Here is a 22,249-nt window from a genome sequence, read left to right on the forward strand (position 1 = left end):
ACAGCACACCGACAGGTAGGAAACTGTGTTTGCACCCACTTCACACGGCAGACGACAGCATTTGCCTTGCTCAGCACACTGCATTTTCTTCCCAAACCCTTATGCTTTCTTCCAAACCCTCCTCTTTCATCCACAAGCCCCCAATTCTGTGTGTCCACTTCTCTTTTTCTTTCCCTCTCTCTCTCTCTCTCTCACTTGGTCTCCCTACTCACCCCTTTTCCCACCCGGCCTCCCAATCTCCCTCTCACTCCCCTTCTTCAGGATCCCTTCTGATGTAAAGCAATTCAGTTCTTCCAAACATGGATCTCTTCACCTATCACCTCTCCATTAACGTACAAGATCCTCCTTCCTTAAAATACAACTAAAAGATAATCAGTGTCTTTTGTTTTATCAATTTTTTCCAAGCACTTACTAAGCTACATCCTTAATTTGGTGTAGGAATTAATAATTATGTACTAGTGGCTGCCATTTAACTATACAAATAGCCATTTGTAGTGTTAGTCTTCAGTGGGTGGAAATTTGTTTCTTCTTGTCCCTGGGTTTTCTCCAGTGGAGGTCCATGTGCTCCCGATTGTGCACATCAGGGACAGCCTCCCTTCTGGATCCAGCATCAGTGGGGAGTCCCCATTAAGACATTTCTAGTGTCAGGCAAGAATTTGGTTCTGTCTATTGGCATTCTGGCTTCCATCTGTTGGTGTGGAGGGGAACCAATGCACAGGTAGGCTGGATGAGGTTGAAGGCACCAGCTCTGGCCAGGATTGTCCTGATGCTCCCATTCCTGGACATTGTCCCTGCAGGGCTCTCCCCGGTTAAACCGCCTTTGCCAGAGGCCACCTGCAGTTACACAAGGCCATGACTCTGCTCTCTGCCTGCTCCCCAAAGTAAGATGGTCAGGGATGGGGTGGTTGTGCTGGCGTCAGATTGCCTCCGTCACCCTCCCATGCAGACCCATACCTGGACACCTAAAGGGGACAGGTCAACTCCTTAAAATAAGCCTTGAGTCAACGTGAAAGTGGTAGACTGTGGAAGCAGCATTTATGCATCACGTGAGACTTTAAAACTTTCCTTTTGTTGTCAAAGGAAAACCCAGAGGAATGAAAAGCCATTATTATTATTATTATTATTATTATTATTATTATTATTGTTATTATTATTCTTTATTACACAGTTCCTTGCAAATGCCGTGTTTATTAGAGGATGGGAATGAAGGAAGTCTGTGACATGATGAACCTATTAGGCAGCAGTCTTAGCAGGCCCTTGGGGATTTACACAAATTGCTCTAATAAATGAATCCATTAACTACGTGAAATCAAGCATTAAGTATAGTAGAAATTTATAAGCTGTGCTTCTTGCGATTATTATCTTTTTGTTGGCTGTCAGGGGAGGGGGTTCTCTCTTCCCACTCCCCTGTGTGTGTGTGTGTGTGTGTGTGTGTGTGTCTGAGTGCACGTGTGCAAGCTGGGAGATGGAGGAGATCAAACCCAGTGACCTTTATGTCATCGTTGAGTACTAAGACCAGCCCTCTGAAATCTTGGGAAAACCTGAAGACTTTCTCGCCTTATCAGTGACACCAAAGTGAGGAGAACAGCAAGCCTGTTGGGACACCCGTGTTAAGGCTGACATAGTTTGTCTGCTGCAGCTTGTGGAAGAGAAGGTGAACTCGGACACACGAGCAGGATGTTAAGCGTACACTCTTGTCCAGGAACACAGTCGTCACGGTTCAGTGTGGTGCAGTGGGCGGCGCTGCGCAGCCCCTTGCCCGCACTGACTGGCTCTGAGGCCCTGCGAGTGTCACTCGCTCCTGTGCCACCTGCCTGCCTCAGAGTTGTCTGAAGGGCTAAGTGGGCTCAACAGTCATCACAGCACTTGGAGAGAATAAAAATGGACTTGACCTGGAGGAGACAGGAGTACCTGGTTATGTTGAACTAGTCAAGCCTGCTGTGGTCTAGGTCAGCTGTGATTGAAGGCTTAATTTAAGATAATTTTTCAATTAGTATGAAAATAGAGCTTTTTATTTCCTTTCACATTTGGCAGAGATTAGCTAAGCCTCCCCCTGGCCCCATCATTCAAGCCACCAAGACAGCAGAGAAAGGAAGGAGGCAAAGGTCACCATTTGAGGCTCAGCGCTCAGCTCATCCACAGTTATGAAGTGACATTTGTGAAGCCTGTTATATGTAGGAGACCTCTGTGCTCATTTTGGCCTGGTGATGAGGCTAGAAGGGAAGACTTACAGTTCTAAGAATCAAGGGAAGGCAAACACTGATGTTAATTTTTTTGTTTTGCTTTTAACTTCTGTCACTGCAATATGGAGTACTCATGGAAGGAGATATTTTGCAAAGTGTATAAGGCCACTAAAGGTAGATGTATAGGTATCTGTTAAGGTAATCATTGGATATGTGTCCTCAAATCCAGCATATGTAAAACAGGCTTTGACTTTGGTTCCAAATATGCTTTAAGTCCTTGCCCCCTGTCTCTTTGAATGCCATCACCTCAAAGCTTAACTATTCCTTACAGATGTGAAGTAACCTAGAGCTTGTTAAGTCAGAATGCATGCTAAATATTAAGGGTAAATACTAAAAGCAAACATACAGAATATATTAATTCCAACCAGCAACTGGTAGAGATAAGGGAAATGAGACAAAATAAAACTGTATTTATAAGAATCTAGAAAAAGAGAAAAAAAGTTTAAAAATTGTTCAAAATTAGGTGGTAGAAATAAATCCAAAATATTTATAATTACAATAAATGTAAATGGGCTATATTTACTAGCTACTGGGTTTTAAAATTTTCATCTCTACTCTGATTATAAGAGACACATTTAAAATGCAAGGATGCAGAGGTTAAAAGCAAAAGGGTGAGAAATAGATACCAAATGTTAACAACAAACTAAAAGTTAATGTGGCCATATTAACATCATATAAAGTAGGTGTAAGGCAGAAAGATTGATCAAGGGTAAGAGATCCCTGCATAGTGATAAGTGGAACCATATAAAGATATAACATGTCGAGGCTTATGTATCAATGACATGGCCTCAAAATGCATAAAACAAAAATTGACAAATCCACAATGATAGAGATTTTAATACATTTCTGCCATAAATAGCAGAGCAAACAGACAAAAACATAATAATAGAAGACTGAAATACACATTAACAAGCTCGATGAATAAGCATAGGAGAACTCGGCACCCAACAGTCAACAAGCCCCATTCTTCTCAGGGACACCTGGAGATCCAGAGACACATGAAAAGATGTTCAATATCGCTAGCTATCAGAGAGATGCAAATTAAAACCACAATGAGATATCACTTCACACCAGTCAGAATGGCTATCATAAACGAAGCAACCAACAACAAGTGTTGGAGAGGTTGTGGAGAAAAGGGGACCCTAGTGCACTGTTGGTGGGATTGCAGACTGGTGCAACCACTATGGAAAGCAGTATGGAATTTCCTCAGAAAACTAAAAATGGATCTGCCTTTTGACCCAGCAATTCCACTGCTGGGATTGTATCCTGAGAACCCTGAAACACCAATCCAAAAGAACCTATGCACCCCAATGTTCATAGCAGTACAATTTATGATAGCCAAGTGGTGGAAGCAACCTAGGTGCCCATCAGTAAATGAATGAATCAAAAAACTATGGTACATTTACACAGTGGAATTCTATGCAGCAGAAAGAAAGAAGGAGCTCCTACCCTTTGTATCAGCATGGATGGAACTGGAAAGCATTATGCTACGCAAAATAAACCAGGTGGTGAAAGACAAATACCATATGATCTTACCTTTAGCAGGAACCTAAACAATAAGCAAAATAAAGCCAAAGACACTGAAATAAAGAACAGGCTGACAGTGACCAGAGGGGAGAGGGGAGGGAATTTCAGGGGAAAAGGGGAAGGGTTTACAGGAACAAATATAAAGGCACATAGACAAAAACTAGCGGGGGAGGGGGGACGGGGGGGGAGGGGTGGGTGGGTGGGCTGGGATGAGAATAAAAAACAGAAAACTGTACTTGAACAATGATTAAAATAAAATTTTAAAAAATTGACCATGTATCAGGTCAAAAGGCAAGACAACACAAATGAAGAATCCATTTTGTTCAGGCTGTTCTTTAGTAGCACAGAAATCACTCCCAGCCATCCCACTGGTGACAAATCCCTTTCGATTGTACCTTTTTAATGCCTCCAGAAACAGTCTTCTGCATTCCCACTGTGGCTGCTCTGGTGCAGGCACAACACCTTCTCTCTCCGGGGCAGCTGCTGCCGGCAGCGGTGGTCTCTCTCCTCCAGTGGGGCTCCCTCTTAATCCCCTTTTGACCCTGCCGTGTGTGACCTTTCTAGCACATGAATCGGATCACCACTCTCTTGCCAAAGCTCTCTGACTGTGTCACTGGGGTTCCTTCTGCCCTCAGGACAAATGGAATCCAGACTCCACAGGGAGCTGGGAGGCCTGGCCCTGCTGCCTTTTCCCTTCCTGACCGGTTTTTCTTGTAGTCCCCCACAGCCTCACACCCAGCAGCATTCTTTCTCTCTCTTTCCCTCCACCCTTCTACCCCAGGCTGGCTAAGTCATACTCACCCCTCAAAAATTTATCTCAGGTATTTTCTTCTCCAGAAAGCCTATTTGGACACATCCCCCAGGCCTCTCCTCCCTCTCTTCCTCCACACCACACATGCTGGCTTAGATGAGTTGATTCCCTAATGCTTCCACGGCCACCCTGTGTCTAGCGCAGCACTGGGAGTCAGCCTGCACAGTCCCTGCTGAAGCCCTCGACGGCTTCTCATTGCTCTGGGATGGGACCAAGGCCCCGACAACTGCAGGGCCCTGTGAGGTCCAGCCCTGGCTCCCGACCTGCCTCATCTCCCGCCACACTCTCTCTCCAAACTAGCCTTTCATTTCCTGGAAGCCACTGCCTCTGTCCACTGCCCCCTGCCCCCCCCCGGACCTTTACCCACACCATTCCCTCTCTCTAGAGTGCTGTTCCTCTTCACCTTCTCCCTACCCCACTCACCCAGTTCTTTCTTGCTCTTTCCGCCAGTCTTAGTTCACTTGCCAAATCCTCAAGGAAGCCTTTCCTGACTTCCTCAACTGTGTCAGGTTCCTCCAGTCCTCAAAGGACCATTTAACATTTCCTCAGAGTTCTTACTTCAGTTTTTAATCACACATTTGTTCTTTGGATTATTTAATTAATGTCTCTCTTCATGACTGTGCTATCAGCTTTGTGATGGTATAAATCAATGTCTTGCTCACCATGGTGTCCTCGTGTCTGGAAAAATGCCTGGGACCTAATAGGCACTTGATAAATATTTGTTGAATGAGTGAATGAATATAATTTAACTATGCTTACATAGGTATTTCCTCCATTAGTCTCTGAGACTCTGGGCTATGCCTTTTTCCCCACCTAGGAAACTCTGAACCCAGGACTAGCCAAATTCCGGCACATAATATGTCCTGTTGGTATTCATTGATTGAATACCAGACTAGTTCTTTCTCAGGATCCCTAGGGGAAACTCTGTCAGGAGACTTAATTCTCAGGTGTTAATAGAGAAACTGAGCCATGAGCCTAAATGTATTTTAACTGTGTTAAAATTAGGCTAGAATATTCTACCTTTGGTTACAAGTAGGTCCAAACCTGGTTCTTATCTCATAGAAGATGCTTACTTCCTTACTTCTTTGAAAGAAATATTATGGAAATAAAAAATCTAAAGGAAGGTATCAGATCCTTTGGTCTCAAGTCTAATACCTTCTTATCTGACCAAGACAAAGTTTGTGTGGTCTGGAAAAAATAGTCCAGATTTTGTGATTTCTGACCAGAGTGTCAGGTTGGGGAGGCCCCACTTGACACCCTCTGGGGAAGGAACACTTGCCTGAAGAAAGGGAGGCAGTGTGTCCTCTCTCTCCCTTCCCTCTGCTCTGCCCTCGGTGATGGGAAGCAGATCTGAGGCAGGAATGTAGCCACGGCTGACTGGCCAAGGATGGCATCTTGGCAGGCTGTTCCCCAGCAAGCCCTGTTCCAGCAGCTGAAATCTCACCTCCTAAAGTTGGCAGTAAACTGTGGGTGTGGCCGTGGGGTGGACTTGATAATGATGTGCCCAGGAGATGGCCCCTACAGTTTAGGAAAGCCAGTTATGTAAACATGCTGGACTTTTACGAGGCTGCTCGAGATCAGCCCTAGTGAGACTATTGAACACCGCAGAAATTGACAAATAGTATAAATCAGGGCTTTTTTCCCCTCTATTTCTACTTTTCCTTTCCCCTTCCCTCCCACCTTCCCCCAACCCTTTTCTTTTCTTTTTTTCTCTGATAGCTGGTTTACCAATGCACCACTAATCTCAGCTTTGAGCCCCGGCTCAAAGCAAGCAAGTTAGCCTTAGAGTCTCAGTTCCCTCATCTGCAGAGGGGGTTCCATAGCAGTAGCTGCTGTGCAGAATCGCTTTAAGTGTTAAATGACAATACGTATAAAGTGCTGACTGAGTCCAGTACTTGATAACTTAATAAGCATTCGATATATGTTAGTTTGGTTAACATCCTCTATGTAGCATACTGTTTAGTTTTATCCACCTGTGCTATCGGTTTTGGATTGAGGAAACTTGATTTTAAACATTTAGTAATATGTTGGCAATATTGGAAAAATATCATTTTCTATATGTAGGTTAGAAATGTTCTTTATCATTTATGTGTAATGGTGTTCTCGTCTCATTTGCTTGGGTGCTGACTTTGTTCATTAGTGACCAGTGCTCAGTATACGTCATCGGTTTTCGTGTGTTACTGTCCAGGATAACAGAGAACCTAGGGTTCAATAGTCCTTGTCACCTGTTCTTTCATTCTGGAGCCTTCTAATTCTAAACAATTCCCCAAGTCACTGATAATAAACTGTCCCCCGGCTTCCAGAATCAAATATTATTTGCAGGAGATCAAGATGTCATACCCTAGAATACCAACCACCTACTCAGTATCTGCAGATGCCCTGGAAATTTAAAAAAGAAAAGGAAAAGGGAAAAGGAAGGCCTGAAATCTCTAACCCGCAATTATAAAACGCCAAAGGCTCCAAACAGTAGAGCTCTCTCATAATTCAAATGGTGACGAAACCTGACCCAAACTGCCCTGCGACTAAAATCTTGACTTATTCCACTTGGTGTGAGCATTTATGTAATCTAGTGCAGAATTAGTAATGGGTTCGATTATAGGGTACTACCCCAGACCCCACTGGAGACGTTCCATAACGTACACTATATGTACCACACTGCCTTTCTAAAATCCCCCGAATTCTGGATTCTAAAATGCATGGCTCCCCAAGGCTCTTCAGAAAAGGGAATCTGGATCTGTGGCAGAAACCAGTGTCTGCCTTTGAGGAGTTAACACTCCGGCCACAGCAGGCTCATTGAGCCATGCTTTCTGCTTCCGAAAAGAGGAGCCTAGAAGCCTGGAGCCAGCGCAGCTGGCCGGAAGTGGTCACCCAGCAGCTCCATCCCAGCCTTAGCCGTCATTCTCCTTAACGAGGAGTAGAAAATGTGAGCAGATGACCCTCCTGCCCCTCACCAAGGAGCTCCTCCGGTACCCTTTACTTCTTCCCTTGATTCTGAATCTTTAATTCTCTGCAGTCTGGCTTTTCTACCCTCAGAACATTTCCTCTCATTGAGCATTATTCAATTGGAGGTCAGGAATTCTTTCCCCTCGGGGAAATAATTTCTTGGGGAAATAATTTTCTCTAAGTGTTTAGCAAAAACAGCCTCCAGTCCTAAAGGAAAAACGGTGTGCTCCCTGGTGCAGTGGCGTGCTCTCTTCTGCCTGAACTTTAATGCTACACCCGGGTCCAGAGCATCCTGCAGGCTCCCGGGCATCCTGAAGCCCTGAGTGCATCTTAGACAGAAATGCCCTTCCTGCAGGCTGATGCTTTAAAGCCCCAGGGCTTCGAGCCAAATGCCAAAGGGATTCTGCAGAGGCTCCAGCAGTACTCCCCCTGCCTTCTAACCTTCTCTGACTGATGTGTCTCCACAACCTTTCAACTGCCTTTCAACAGGCTACAGCCTCTAGAACCGGCCCGGCAGGGACCTTTCTTTCTCAGAGTCTGCACGCCGTCCGGTTCATAGGGAAGATGGTGTGTTTGCTGGGTCTTCCCCCTGCCCCCCTTATTTCCTGATGCAGAAAATCAGGCTCCTTCAAAGTCAATCTCTTTGGCAATGCCAAGGGCTTGTTCTACTTTCTATTTTGCAATAGCCTACTTTGGGCATACCCATAAATAATAAAATAGGTCCACAAATAATAAAACAGTAACCTTTTCCCAAGCATTTACTATGTACCAGGTATAGTCCTACGTGTTTTCATACATTACTTAATCCTCAAAGAAATTCTGTTAGGTAGGCATACCTTTTTTTCCTTTGTTTTTAGCTTGGGAGGTAAATGAATAGAATAAAATTTTCTAGTCAATCATTTGCCCTAGCTGGTTTAATGTCCCAAAGTTTAATGGGCAGAATAGGGACACTGTCTTGAACTCAACTCAAGGCATTTGCTTTTTTATTCCCCATTTTCCAGCTAAGGACCGGAGGCTCGGGGAAATAATTTCTCTAAGGTCACACAGCTACGGTATTTTTCGGGCTATAAGATGGACCCCTGCCCCCCGCCCCACTGCCACCAAATTTGGGAGGAAAATGCAGCAGCAACTCTGCTCCTGCCTCCTGTGACCCCGCTCCACCACTGCCCCCCCAACCCCAGTAAGCCAGGCAAGCTACATTCGGACTATAAGATGCACCCCCCCCCCCACCAAATTTAGGGGGAAAGGTGTATCTTATAGTCTGAAAATAGGTAAATGAATGTTAGAGCCGAGATCTGAAGGGAGGGTTGTCTGACTCTAGAGTTCATTGTTTTAATTGCCCAGAAACACGGGAAAGAGAAGAAAAATCCCACCGGACTGAGTAACCCTTAGATTCTCTGTTCCCTTGGCCCCACCAGCCTCCATACCTCGCGCAGCCCTGCAGACAGTGTTCTGAAGGAGACGCTTGCTTTCGTTGAATAGAGTCTTTGCCCGGTCCTACCTGGGCCCAGACCTGTTCTCGTTCACAGCTGTCCAGTGGCTGCCTGATTGCCACTCTGCCGCTTCCCCCAGGACCCAGGCTCATGTTGTGAGTCCATCTTAACCTTTGTCACAGTAGAGTCACTTGACATTGCTGGTGAAGGGGCTGGGTCCGGGCCAGAGACCACTGTGGGGACTGAGCGAATGGTCCTGCTAGGTTGGAAGCCCCAGGAAAAAGGCAAGTTCTCACAGCCTGAGTGTCCTGGCTTCTGCTGGTTCATTAACTACTTGTGTGACCAGGCGAGTCACTCACTGTTTCCAATCCTCAGCTGCCCCATCTGTAAAATGAAGCTGTTATGGGAACAGATCTGGTCACGGTGTCGTGAGGAAAGAATAGACCGAGGCCTGGAAGGGCCTTGTGCACAGTGAGTGTTTAGGAAACAGAAGGTATTGTTGTTAATAAGGGCCTGTGTTTTAGTGTGTTGATTGTTTACATTTTTATAGCAATTGGGCCTTTACAAAGCATTTTATGAGTAAACAAGCATCTCCAAGTGCCGGTTGGGTAGGCACTACATTAACTACTTCATAATCATTTTTTTATCTGCTCTTCCTTCTGTTATGCAGGTAGATGCACACTTTCCCTTTTTCTCTAGCCCAGAGAACTGTGATGCAGAGGCTGGGCAGCTTATCAAAGCAAATCTGTGGTTTAGCCAAGAGTAAAATCCTCAGTCCTGAGACGTCAGTTTATCATGTCACCCCTCTGTAGGGCAGCCTCATGTTTCAAGGGTCCCAGGCTCACTCAAAACATTACATAATAAAGAGGACAAAACTCACATTTCTGCCAGACAGATGATATCCAGCCGTCTCTGGAAGAATGGTTAGTAGTCCCAGCATGCAGTTTTGTGTTTAAGGTGCTTGGATACAAAAGAGGAATGTAAACTCCATGGAGCTCATTCCACAAGTCAGGTCTATTCTGGTGCTTGAAAGTGGGCCACCGAGGCCCCAGCTCTGCCTGGGAGCTACATTCCTGCAGAGATGTCCAGCAGGCGGCGGGAGTCCTGCGTGGAGCAGGGCCCAGGGTTTGCAAAGGGACCCAATGAAAGTCACAGCCAAAGGGCAGGAAGAAAACAGTCACCTGCTCCAGAGCCAGCCTCCCAGTGACTGGTTTTTGCAGAGCCTACTTCAGGATAGTATAAAGCTCCTTTCCTTTTACATTCTTTCTTTTTAAGGACTTGGGCTATTTTTAGAGCTTTGTTTTACTTGCCAACTGTCTTCGACCTGATGTGAAAAGTCCAAAAGGGAATGTGCTCCCATTCTCACTGTTTGCCCTGTGTCAGCACGCCTGATGGCTCACACAGCCCTGTGACCTGCTCCTTGGTAGTCTGCACACACATCTGTGCACAGCCCAGCTGTTGGCGTGAGCCAGGTGTGTTTTATGGGAAGGAGATGGAACAAGAGAACATGACCATGGGCTCCGAGAAAGGACTGCTGTTTGACAAGGGATGAAAGAGCTTGGAAGTGAGTTGAAAGCTTGTGTCCAAGAAGCTAAACTAAGAAATATCTGCCGTGGGTGTCTAGCATGTCCAGGAAGGGGCCCATTGCAGAAAAGAAGGCATTTATCAGAATAGTCACAAGGGTAGGTAGGTACCGATACCTGTGACAGGGCATTCATCCGTCAGCCGTGGCCTCTCCCAGCCATTTTCTTTACCTTTGGCAGGTAGCTCAAAGCATGGTTTCAACTCCACATGCTTTTCCTCCCACTGACCTTTCAAAGCCATTAACATCCCCCACTGTCCAGTACTCCTCTCTCATGTTTCCCAGATCAAAGCACCCTCGACTGGGTGGGGTGGTTTGAAAGATGGAGAATTCCTTCACTATTGGCCCTTGAAAGCAGATTAGGCAACAAAAGGATGGAGAAATGTCAGAGTGACTTCTAACTTCTCTGGCTGCCATGGTTTTGCACATAATTCCTCTTGTCTTCTAAAGGTCCTGCATTCCTTGGCTCCTCCTTGGGGTTGTCAGGTTCAAGGGGCTCCTCTGGAATTTGATAAATCTGGATGTCTAGGTGGGCCCGGGGGTTGGGCAGACAGAACATTTCCCAGTGTTTCCAGGATGTATTCTCGAACCCTCGATGGTAAAGAACTTTTCTATAGGTCCGTTCATGTAAAAATAAATTAACAAATAAATGGGCGCTGCTTTTCAAAAGTGCTCCTCAAAAGGAGTTATAAAATTTCACACACTGTAGGGAGTTTGCTTTGATTTTCAAAGATTTTTAGCATAGCACTTTTTTTCTTTTGTTTTTATTTTGCATTTTAGAGAGAGGAAGGGAGGGAGAAAGACAGGGAGAGAAGCAGACCGGGTGAGCCCATAACTGAGGCATGTGCCCTGACTGGGAATCGAACTGGCAACCATTTGGTTGTGGACAACACCCAACCAACTGCACCACACTGGCTGGAGCTGGCATAGCAGTTTCAGCAGCATGACTATTATGGGCTTCCCTGGGTCTAATCATGTCGGACCCACTGCACCTGGGGTAGTTCTCGTCACTTCTCTGTCCTCTATCACAGACCAAAATGTGTTTCTTGTGTAACATTTATGAGAAATGATGATTTCATTTATGGTAATTTGTGACTTCATTTGTGTGTTTGTTTGCTTATTATTGTCAATCTCACTCCAATACACCACACGCGTGCACGCATACACACACACACACACAGAGGTTTGTTCTGTTCCTGTCACGGGTCAGCCCCTGGGTCGCCGTCTGGCACATAGGAACTGCTCAGTCTGTGTTTGGAGATGAGTGAGCTCGAGAACTGTCCTCAGAAAAGCTGTTGGGTTAAAACAATAACCAAAAATAATCCTCACAGAAATAGGTGATATTTAAGGTTATTTTCCATCTTCACCAGATCCTTTTGAGTTTGGTGAATGGTGCTTGTTGGAGAATTGTGTTTCCAAAGGAAGGGGCTGGGATGACTGGCTATCCCCATAATGCGGGGCCTGCCACTTTTTTTTCTCTTGGTTTCCCTCCTCTTGACCCATCCTCTCTTTCTTCCTTTATTTACTAAATGCTAACGCAATACATACCAGGCATAGTGAAACAGGGATAACAGAACACCCACCGCACAGGATTATTGTAAGGCTCAAATGAGATCATTGTATTTAATAGCTCTTGGCAAAGTACCTGACACAGTAAGAGCCTGATAAATTCTAGCCATTAACATTATCATCAGAAATATTTATGGAGCAACTGTTCTGCACCTTCTGTTTCAGAGTCTCCAGAATAAGGAGAAAAGATCTGTGATGATTTATGTCATCGGCTTTCTTTCCATAGTATCTGTTTTCAGAGCAGAGGGTTACATGGTTGCCTCTTTGTTTTACAGGTGGGGAGGGTCAGCTAGCCAGGGCAAGAGTGAGGAAAGGAACACAATATAAAATTTTTGAATACTACTGATTTTTTCCTTGTGCTTCAGGCTCCTTATATGGCTTGGCCCAGCACTGTTACTGATTCTGTCTTTAAAAAAATTTGATATTTTGCCCTGGCTGTTGTGGCTCAGTGGATTGAGTGGCAGCCTGTGAACCAGAGGGTCATTGGTTCAATTCCCAGTCAGGGCACATGCCTGGGTTGCAGGGCAGGTCCCCAGTAGGGGGCATGCAAGAGGCAACCATACATTGATGTTTCTCTCCCTCTCCCTCCCTTCCCCTCTCTCTAAAAATAAATACATAAAATCTTTTAAAAATTGATATTTTGTTCTTCGAAGATTTTTTTGCATGAAATTTGACTTAAAAAAATACTACATTGAAATATTATTCAAACTGATTTCTGCATAAATTTTGCATCCAAAGCAAGTGCCTCCCTCGCCTCAGCCTGGTCCCAGTGTTTTTAACTCGTCCAAGTTTCTCTAACTTCCCAAAACTGAGCCCTTGGACTCTGGTTGCGGTTTTCGGATTTATGTACTCATCACCCACTGTCAACATCAGTGCAGCCCACCATCAGTTCCTGGGTTAAATTCTGAATTAGCCTCTCTTTTTGTTCTTCCCCCACCCCTGACCCAGCCACTCATCGCTATACACAAAGCCAGAGAGATTTTTAAAAACCTTCATCAGATTGGTCACTCCGTTTTTTAAAACCTGTGGCTTTCCATTTCCATAAACCCTGACCATGGCCTACAAGGCCCCATGTGGTCCAGCCTTACCTCCCGCCACTCCTTCCTGTTGCCCACTGCATTCCAGCCACGCCTGTCTCCCCTCGGATCCTCTGTGATCCACATGGCTGCCTCCCTACCAGTTGTCACCGTCCCATCATTGGAAAAGAACTAAAGACCCGCCCCTGTGCAAAGGTGACGTCTGTCTCCCTCGCTAGGCTGGAAGCGCCTGGAGGGCAGACAGTGTTTAGCCACCGTGGTCTCCCCAGCCCCTAACCTGTGCCCGGCGTGGGGCGGGGGGGGGGGGGGGGGGGGCGAGCCCCGTGGTGGCGGCAGGGGAATCGATCCGCCCTCTGCTGCGGGGACCGAGAGAGGGAAGGGCCTGAAGGAATAAACCCGCGTTCAGCTCGTACAGTCATGACCGAGGAGTGCCGCCGCACTCTGGGAGACTTACTTTCCTGTCCCGTTCTGCTCTCTGTCATCATGACCTTTGCTCTTCTAAAGGACGTGTTTTCCCCTTAGATTATATTTATGGAAAAAAGTAAAGCAAATATAGAGATAATTATTGATTCTCACTCATGAAGTCCCTGTTCCCTATCACCAACATCCTCCTGAGAGCCTGCTGCAGGATTCCTGGGAACCACAGGAAATAAGGCCACTAACCACTTGAAATGCTGCTGCAAAAATAGACCAGACTTGCCTTTCTTCCTGCGGAAGGGCCTCTTTCCACAGGGCGAGCGTCGCAACGGAATTTTATCTGCTCGTAGGCGCCTCGGTCTTCAGTCATCCTGGCTCGCCGCAGCGTTTGCACATGCTCAGAATCCTGCTCTGAGATGGTCCCCACTGCTAGGTCAGCCTGAGCAAATGGCTTATCTTACAACATATATTATATACGGCTCGACAGTCCGGTCATTTGTAACTGGACTTTGTTCAATACATGAGGATTTTTTCCCCATTAACAAACATAGGTCTACACCCCCACTTGGAGTGCTGCGTAGGGTTGCACTGCTACATGGACACGCAACACTGGGTTGCCTAGTCCCCAGCCATCGCACGTCTAGGTTTGCCGAGTCGTCAGTGCTGTAAACATGGGGTCTGGGTGGGGGCTGCCACCTGAGGCCTCAGGAGGCCTCCTAGGGGACCCTGAGGCACGCCCGAGTGCAAGGGCGCCTGGTCCGGGGTAGCCTTTTCTTTCTATGTCAAGACAGAGGAGAGGAATTCAGCCTGGAAGGGAAGGGCCAGCTGATTATTTTTCTCCTTTTAGCAGGATCACCGAAATCTCTCCAAATCTACTCTCCTTGTTTTCTTTAAAAGCAGTGGCCCAGGGGACACTGCCCATTTTGATATGTTTATTTTTTTCTCTTTCTTTCCATTACTCATATTTCCTTTACTGAAATATTGTTTGTCCCTGGGGCGAGGGTGGGGGGGTGGGGGAGAAAATAAAACAGGTTGAGGCGCAACGAGCGAAGGCTCCAGGCCCCTCTCGCCCCGCTCTGCTGTGTGCGGCTGGGCAGCGGGGCTTCCTGTCTCTGCAGAGAGGCGCGGGCCTCCGGCAGGCGGGCCGGCAGTGCGCCTTGACTTAATTTGGGTGGCTCTGAGGCTCTGGTTTGCGCTTTATGGTGGCGCCTGAGAGAAAGGCCCAGATTTCTCTAAACTAAGCTAGAAACTAGTTCTGAAGAGTTAACTGGCGCCTGACCACCATATATGAGTCCATAATAAGATGAAATCAGGCCTCCAGGGTGAGGAAGGGCATATGGCTCAGAATTTCAGTGAGGTTTGAAATCACTGAATTCAGTGAATAGAAACTGTTACGTTTCTACTTTTCTCTGCCTCTTGTTTTATTGGGAAAGTTGTTCCAAGCTGTTCAGGATCTGAGTACTTATTCGTTCACTGGACACATATTTAATGATCACCTACTATATGCAGACATGAGGCATGTAGTGGAGAACAGGACACACTCAATGAGGCCTCTTTAGTTCACGTTCTAGTGGGGAAGACCCACCATTGAATGGATTCCCAGTGAGCTGCATGTTACAGGACCGAAGTCCAAGGCACCATGGGAGCCAGATAACAGCTGGCCTACAGAGTCTGGAAGGTGGGAAGACTTCCTGGAGGAAGGGACATTTATACTCCTAAGTGAAGAGGGAGAAGAAGTTATCAGGAAGAGCATGTGCTAAGGTCCTGGGCCCAGGAAGTGCATGTTTCATTTGGGGAACTGGAAAGAACCCACCAGGGACGAGGAGAGAGAGCTACTGTCGGAGATGCCGGAGGGCCCTTCCGTGCAGAGCCCTGCAGGCCCTCATCTACAGGACTGTGGGGAGCCACTGACTGTGTGGGCTGGGGGAAGACACGATCAGATTTGCATTTTTAAAATGTCCCTCTGGCTGCTAGGTGAAGGGACGAGAGGCAGAAGCAGGGAAACGAGATGCACTGGGCCCAGGAAGAGGATCTTATTTAGGATAGTAAACGGGGGTGCAGGCCAAATGTGGTGTCCACTCTTCACAGCATCCTGCCAGGGTATCTCGGACATACTCGCCCACTAGCCTTCCCTGAGAGAGACAGCAGCATCTAGCCAGTGCACGGTACCAGGAGAAGAGCTAGACTTGGATTTAAAAGTCCCACCCAAATATGCCAGGAAATAGAACTTCCAGGTGAGATAGTGCTGCTTATTAATCTTCAATAGCAGGTTTGGCAGTGAGGCACCAGGTGACGTAATAGATGACCAGTGAGCCGGAGTTCCTCTCTGCTGGCCTACCAGGCTGGGCATTAGGACTCTGGTCCCTGCTCATGTCCATCCTGTCCTGACTCGCCAGATGGCTGGACAGATTGTCCGTCCCTCAGCTGCATGTGTCTGACCTTAAGAACTGAATTTCCGAGTCATGCTACCATACTCTCTGAAACCTACAAGACATGTCCTCTTCCGGGCAGGCCAGACACCCTGGAGGGAAGGGAGGGGAACAGCGGCCTCCCTGCTGCCTACTGGTCTGTGATTGGGTGGGGCTTGGTGACGCCAGAGGAGATGGCTGAGGTCATCTTCGGGGCACTCCATTCATTCATTCAACAAGTGGTTATTAAGAATCTGTGTTCTGTCCCTCTGTCCCCAATCTCTGATGGCGAACAAAGTCTGTAGAGTCTTACTGCGCTGGAGCTGATATCCCAGCCATTTCCTGAGGCGCAACCAGTGCCCGCCCTGCCCGCCAGCTCTCCTGGTCTCAGTGTTGAGTTAGAAGCCCCGGTAGTTCCCTGGCATGGAATCCATCGGTGGCCTCTAGCAAAACTGAACTTCTGGTTTGCAAATGTGCCAGGTTTGCCCTCACCTCCTGGCCTTTGCACTTGCTTTTCCCTCGGCCTGGACCTCTCTTTGCCAACATTGCCACCAATCCCCTCTCAACCCCCAGGGTACTCCTATTTCCCCTTCAGACTCCACCTCAGATTTGCTCAGGCAAAACTGCCTTGCCCACTGGCCCCAGGCCCAGCCCAGTGCCTCAGGCCGGTGCTCCTTGCTTCTCTGTGTTGCGCTGGAGGTATTACCGAACTGTTTCTCCCCCTTGACTTTGCTCCATTAGGGCAGAGCCCTTGTCCATTTCTTCCTCCAATGTCCTGCACAGGCCTGGTACATAATATGTGCTTAATAAACATAAGCGGAGGGAAAGAGGGTGGGCAGGGGGAGTGCCTGTCTGTGCCAGGCTGTGCGGCTTACTGGTTTTGCTGGAAAGACACACTCTACACTTAGGAGTCCCCCCAGGAACCAAGGTGGGAAAAACTATACAAATTTGCCAGTTGTCATACTGAACCCAAGTATAAATATTTTTGATCGATTGAATCAACCTGAAATTAATTCTATTTCTAAAGCCATTTATCCCTCCCCACAAAGCCAACAAGCAGACCAGAGATGAAGAAACAGGGGAAGAGATGAGGTTGCATCCATGTATTATTATTCATTAATTCTTTCAGCAAATAGTTATCAAATACTATTATTTATCAGGCACTGAGGCTACAGAGGCAAACAAAGAAAGCAAAGCCCCTGCTTTCATTGTCTATTTTTAAGTTGTGAGAAAGTGAACACACAGCCGAGTAAGAAAACCTGGAACAGCCAAGCCCTGCATCTCTCTGCTAAAATCAGGTCGTGGTGGCGGGAGGGGAGGGTGCCCCAGCCCGTGAGGAGCGGTCGGGGATGTCTCTGAGGAAGTGACACTGAGCTTGGGGAAGAGCAGGAATCCAGCAGGTGGGCTCAGGGGTGTGTGCAGGGCCACACACGCCCCCGAGCCCATCTCACTGGCAGGGGGAGGCGGCGGGTCCTCCCCAACAAGGAGCTGGCGTGTTCCAAACCTCCTTCTCATTGTTGGCCAGAACCAGGCAGGGGACTTGAAACAACCCACCATTTCAGGGCCCGCAAAAGTTAATATAATTTATTCAGAGGACAAAAGCTTCTCTGAGGGCCAGTGTTGCGTCCATTGCAAGCCTGTCCCGACCTTTCCAAGCCAAAGTCTGTCGTTCCCTCCTGAGATTACAGACATTGTCCCCTCCGTGTGGCCTCCCCAGCGAATTTTCAGCTCCGCCAGGGCAGAGGCTGGATCTCACGCATGCCCTTCCCCATCCACGCACACCCTCACCTGGCACTTAGTAGATGCTCAGGGAGTATTCGTTGACCTTTCTTAAGTTGAATAAGATTCCTGGCTAATACTTTGAAAGCATACCTACTTTGAATACAGTTTGGTCTGGGGGACAGGAACGATAACTTCGGAGCATAGAACTCTTGCAGGAGACCCGCGCATGGCCAGTTCCCGTGGAGCACATTGAATGCCGCAAGGCTTTCCCGTGGTGGGGGCGGGGGTGGTGGGGGCCGGATAAGAGAAGGAAGTTGTGGGGTTCAAAACAGAGGCCAGGCAGTGAGGACTGAGTGGACATCTGGCTATTTGGGTCAGTGGTGGTAAAAAGCCATTGAAAATCACCTGCGTGCTCCGCCCAAAACTGTGCCACAGAAGTTCATGTTTGCCCTGAGATTTCTGCTGTCTGTCCGGTTGGTTAGTTTCTTGATTTGGGATTTGGCTGGGATTTCTTGTTTCCTGTTATTTTCTTTGTTTGAGGGTGTTTATTTTCTATAAATACAGAATGTTTCGACCTGAGTAATCTAGATGTATGCAGCTACAATGTCTTTTTTGTTACCGCTTAATTGGTATTTTTAAAATTGAATCAGTGTTCAGTCCAGAATTCACAGCAAATGGAAACTAAGTATCACCACTGAGACTATAACACCAGTATCGTTTGCCACAAAGGTAATTGTAGAAAGAAATAGGACTAAATAAACCATATTATGAAATTTAAAAAATAACAAGTCTATAACTAATTAAACCTAATTTATCTGTATGTCTTACTAAGCACTTCTTAGACGTCAGCCCCTGATTTCATGCAGCAACACCTCAGCGTAAACACTGTTATTCTCACGTTCACAGATGGGAAAAGTGTGAGGTGCTGTTTTCATCCGAACGATCATTTACTTTTGTTGTTTGCAAATGGACTATTGGAGCTTAAAAGTAGAATTGAAAGTGAGACTAGAGATCATTAATTTTTAAAATAGGCACAAAGGTATTGTTTAACTGTTTACTTTTGTAAGTAAACTCTAAAGCAGGAGAAAAACAAAGCGGAAAAGCGAGGGTAGGAAGGAGCCCTGCACTGGGAGAGTTAGGTCCAGCTTCTGCTGTTGCCCCTTGGCTCCCTGGGTCACCAGGTGGACGCACTGGGCAGTGACAAACGTCCGTTTAGGACGAGGAGTGGCCCAGTAAGAAAAGGATTCTGTGAAAACACGGAGAGAAAGGAACCGGATACTTGGCTTTCCTCTTGGCTGTGACTTACTAACTGAATTCAGGCTTATTTCCCTTGTCCCCTTGGGCTGGGAGTCAAGTCCTGCCAGAAGCCTGAGTATAGTTCTTAGGGGCCTTTTCAGGGTCAGGAAACTCACATGCGAGCAACTTTGTTTCATCAGCAAATCCAGCTGCATTGTGCAAGCACTTGACCGGCCCCTGACTCCCAACACGAAACAGATGTCTGGGCAGCAGAGAGAGAATACACGGGGCTCCTGAACTGGTAGGAATCTGTTTAGATGAGGCAGGGAAACGACCGGAGATGGGGGTGGCACTGGATGTGCCAAGAGGTGACAGCAGCAGTGACTACAGAGACCTAGCGTTGTGCTGGCCCGAACCACGTGGGCTCGGGAGGGGATGCTCCGAGGGGACTGTAAAGGCCAGACCACATTCTCCCTGGAGAAAGCCGCTTCGCTGTGCATGTTGGACTGTGGGGTTTTGCACTGCCTTTGACCGGGCTGTGGAATGAGATGGGGTCCCCCGGGCCAGAGAAGGGGAAGTGGGATCAGAACCAAGACTCCCCTTGGTGCTCAGTCCCCGAAACAGCTCTTCTACTTTCGCCTGCGTAACGTTGCCGAGTGTCATCCACGTGATAGATTGTGGGGTAAATGCCTCCCAATACATAAACAGTTGCCCAATTAGGTTAGTCATTATGTTAAACATGTTTCAGGTAACGTTTACCAGCTAGAAGTATTGATAAATAATGAGAAAGCAAGTCCTCCTTAGAGAACCAGGTGCATGCACCGTGCCTAGAGCACACCAGGGGTCAGCACGTCGGCGGCCGTCTTGCTCGGACGAGTGGACCTGCATCCCTGTCCGGTGCTACCTCACTGATGCTCTTTCAGTAAGTTCACGAAATTGGATACTGTGATAGAATTCTCCCTGGAGGAAAGTTAATTCTCCCTTGATGAGATTAAGACAACCGTTATTTAAGATATTAAAAACCATGATTTTAAAAGATGATACCTACACATATGCATTGGAAAAAATGCTACAGATTACAACCCCTCCCCCAAATGTGGCAACAGCCATCACTGGGTGGTCAGGGTACAAGGGTGTTTTGTTTTCTTCTTCCCCCCCCCCCCACATTTCCCTAATTTTTTATAAGTAGCATGTATTATTTGTATAGTCAGAAATTCTTATTTTAAAAGTCCATTAAAAATACTATGTATACCTCTTGCTACAGTCTAAGGGTCTATACCTTGAATTAATTCCTTGACTTTGGCATAATTCCTACAGCTGTTGGTCCCCCAAACCCACCGAGCCTCCGTGGCGTATCATTAGTTACACTGGTTATAACACTTTATTACGATTGTCCACTTCTTCTCCCCTAGACTGTTAGCCCCCTAAAGCCATCTAGATCATTGTATTACATCCACCATGGAGCAAAGTGCCTAGCACATAGTAGGCCCCCTGCAAATGTTAGATGAATGAATGAACAACCACAGTAGTTCCACTCGGAGAACCAGTTAACTCGCCAGCTTTTTGATGACAGTTTCTCACATAAGTTCCCACTAGGGGAATGGGGCTTCTTCCCCGGGGATAAGACTGAGAGGCTTCTGAGTAGGGAGCAACAGCTGACCATGAGATTCAAAATGGTACCCATGAGGGAGGCGATGGCCAAGGGATCAGACTCCCAATCCTTATTTTGTACATAGCATAGAAAGAAAAAGTTCTGTGATGACCGTTCTTATCCGCTCCTCCCCTGTTCCTGTCTTCCGTCCCCAGACTCTCAGTTACAACGAAGCAGTCTGCATTCGTGTCCAGCTCCACAGCTCGCTAACTGACCATGGGCCCTTGGCCAAGTCCTTGCTAACCTTTGTGCCTCCATCTGCTCGACGGCAAACTAGCAGACTTATCACGAGGACCGCATGAGCGAATGCACACGAGCACAACAGTAAAGGCTGGCCATCACCACCATCCCACTGACTCTCCCAGCCACCTTTCCCAGCCATCAGGCAGAGAACGCTGCTTCTGACCTAGAGGTTGCTCTGTAATCTCAAGACATATACTGAAAACAACAGCCTTGCAGAAAGGCCTCAGGAACACTTGAGTGAGAGGAAAGGCTTCCTCCTTACCTGCTGGCACACAGCGTCTCCCGCACCGAGGCCTGGGTGTCTCCGCTCGAGCAGTGAGCCACACTCACCGAGGACACTCCCGAGAGCCTGGCTGCTGGGCCTGGGGATGCCGGCCTCAGGAAGGCAGGCTCCCTTTAAGCTGTTCCTCCTGGGTTCTCTGACTCAGATCATCTTAGGTCATTCTGAGACAGCCTTCTCCTCCCCACCTTCCCTGCTGCTACCTGGACATTTGTCATCCTTCTGACTGCCCAGCATCTGAAGCCCCCTCCCACTATTGAGGGCTACTCACCCCTGCAACACACACACACACACACACACACACACACACACACAGCTCTGTCTGGCTGGATCATCCCTGCGGTGTGCTGCTGGGCCACCACGCCTTCCCAGTGATTCTGGGGGTGACCCCAGGCTCTCCAAATTCTCTTTCTGCCTGTGTCAGTCAAAGTCACTTTTGGTTGTTCATCATTACGAAACCTAGCCTGTTCCTCCTTGTCCTTCATACCGACTTTGGCATAATTCCTACAGCTGTTGGTTCCCCAAACCCGCCGAGACTCCATGGCGTATCATTAGTTACACTGGTTATAACATTTTATTATGATTGTCCGCTTCTCCTCCCCTAGACTGTTAGCCCCCTAAAGCCGTCTAGATCACTGCATTACATCCACCACGGAGCAGAGTGTCTGGCACATAGTAGGCCCCATGCAAATGTTAGATGAATGAATGAATAACCACTTCTACTCGGAGAACCAGTTAACTCGCCAGCTTTTTGATAACCTGGCACCATTCCTAGTCTGATTCCAGGGAAAACCAGATTTCCTTTATTCTTTGGCAAGGAATGAGATATTCCAGCAGCGTCTTGCGTGGGAGGGTATGAGGCTGGCCATGTCTTGAAGTGGGTGAGTAATCCCCCAGGCAGCACTTAGCTTTAACCCCTGGCTTACAGTGTGGTCATCTCCTGGAGCTCCCAGCTTAAAATGGAAAGTGGCATTACTCATGGAGAAGGGCAGACAATAAAACAACATTTAGGTGGGGCCCGACACAATGGAGTGAGTATTTGAGGGCGGTGACGAGAGCATGTCCACAGAGTGCTCACAGCCCTGCAGACAGCTCATCACCCAGCACCGCACTCTTCGAGGGTGTTGAAAGACATTGTGTTTCTCAC

General features: G+C 47.4%; 1 protein-coding gene and 1 pseudogene across 4 annotated transcripts in view; both read right to left on the reverse strand.

Annotated features, from left to right (window-relative positions):
- Nucleotides 1-22,249, reverse strand: part of FGF1 (fibroblast growth factor 1) — a 92,431-nt gene that overhangs the window by 23,874 nt on the left and 46,308 nt on the right. The gene's annotated exons all lie outside the window — the stretch shown is intronic.
- LOC114510470 lies at nucleotides 8,374-8,497 on the reverse strand (annotated as a pseudogene).

Source organism: Phyllostomus discolor, chromosome 13 (genome assembly GCF_004126475.2).
Source record: "Phyllostomus discolor isolate MPI-MPIP mPhyDis1 chromosome 13, mPhyDis1.pri.v3, whole genome shotgun sequence".
Lineage (NCBI taxonomy): Eukaryota > Metazoa > Chordata > Mammalia > Chiroptera > Phyllostomidae > Phyllostomus > Phyllostomus discolor.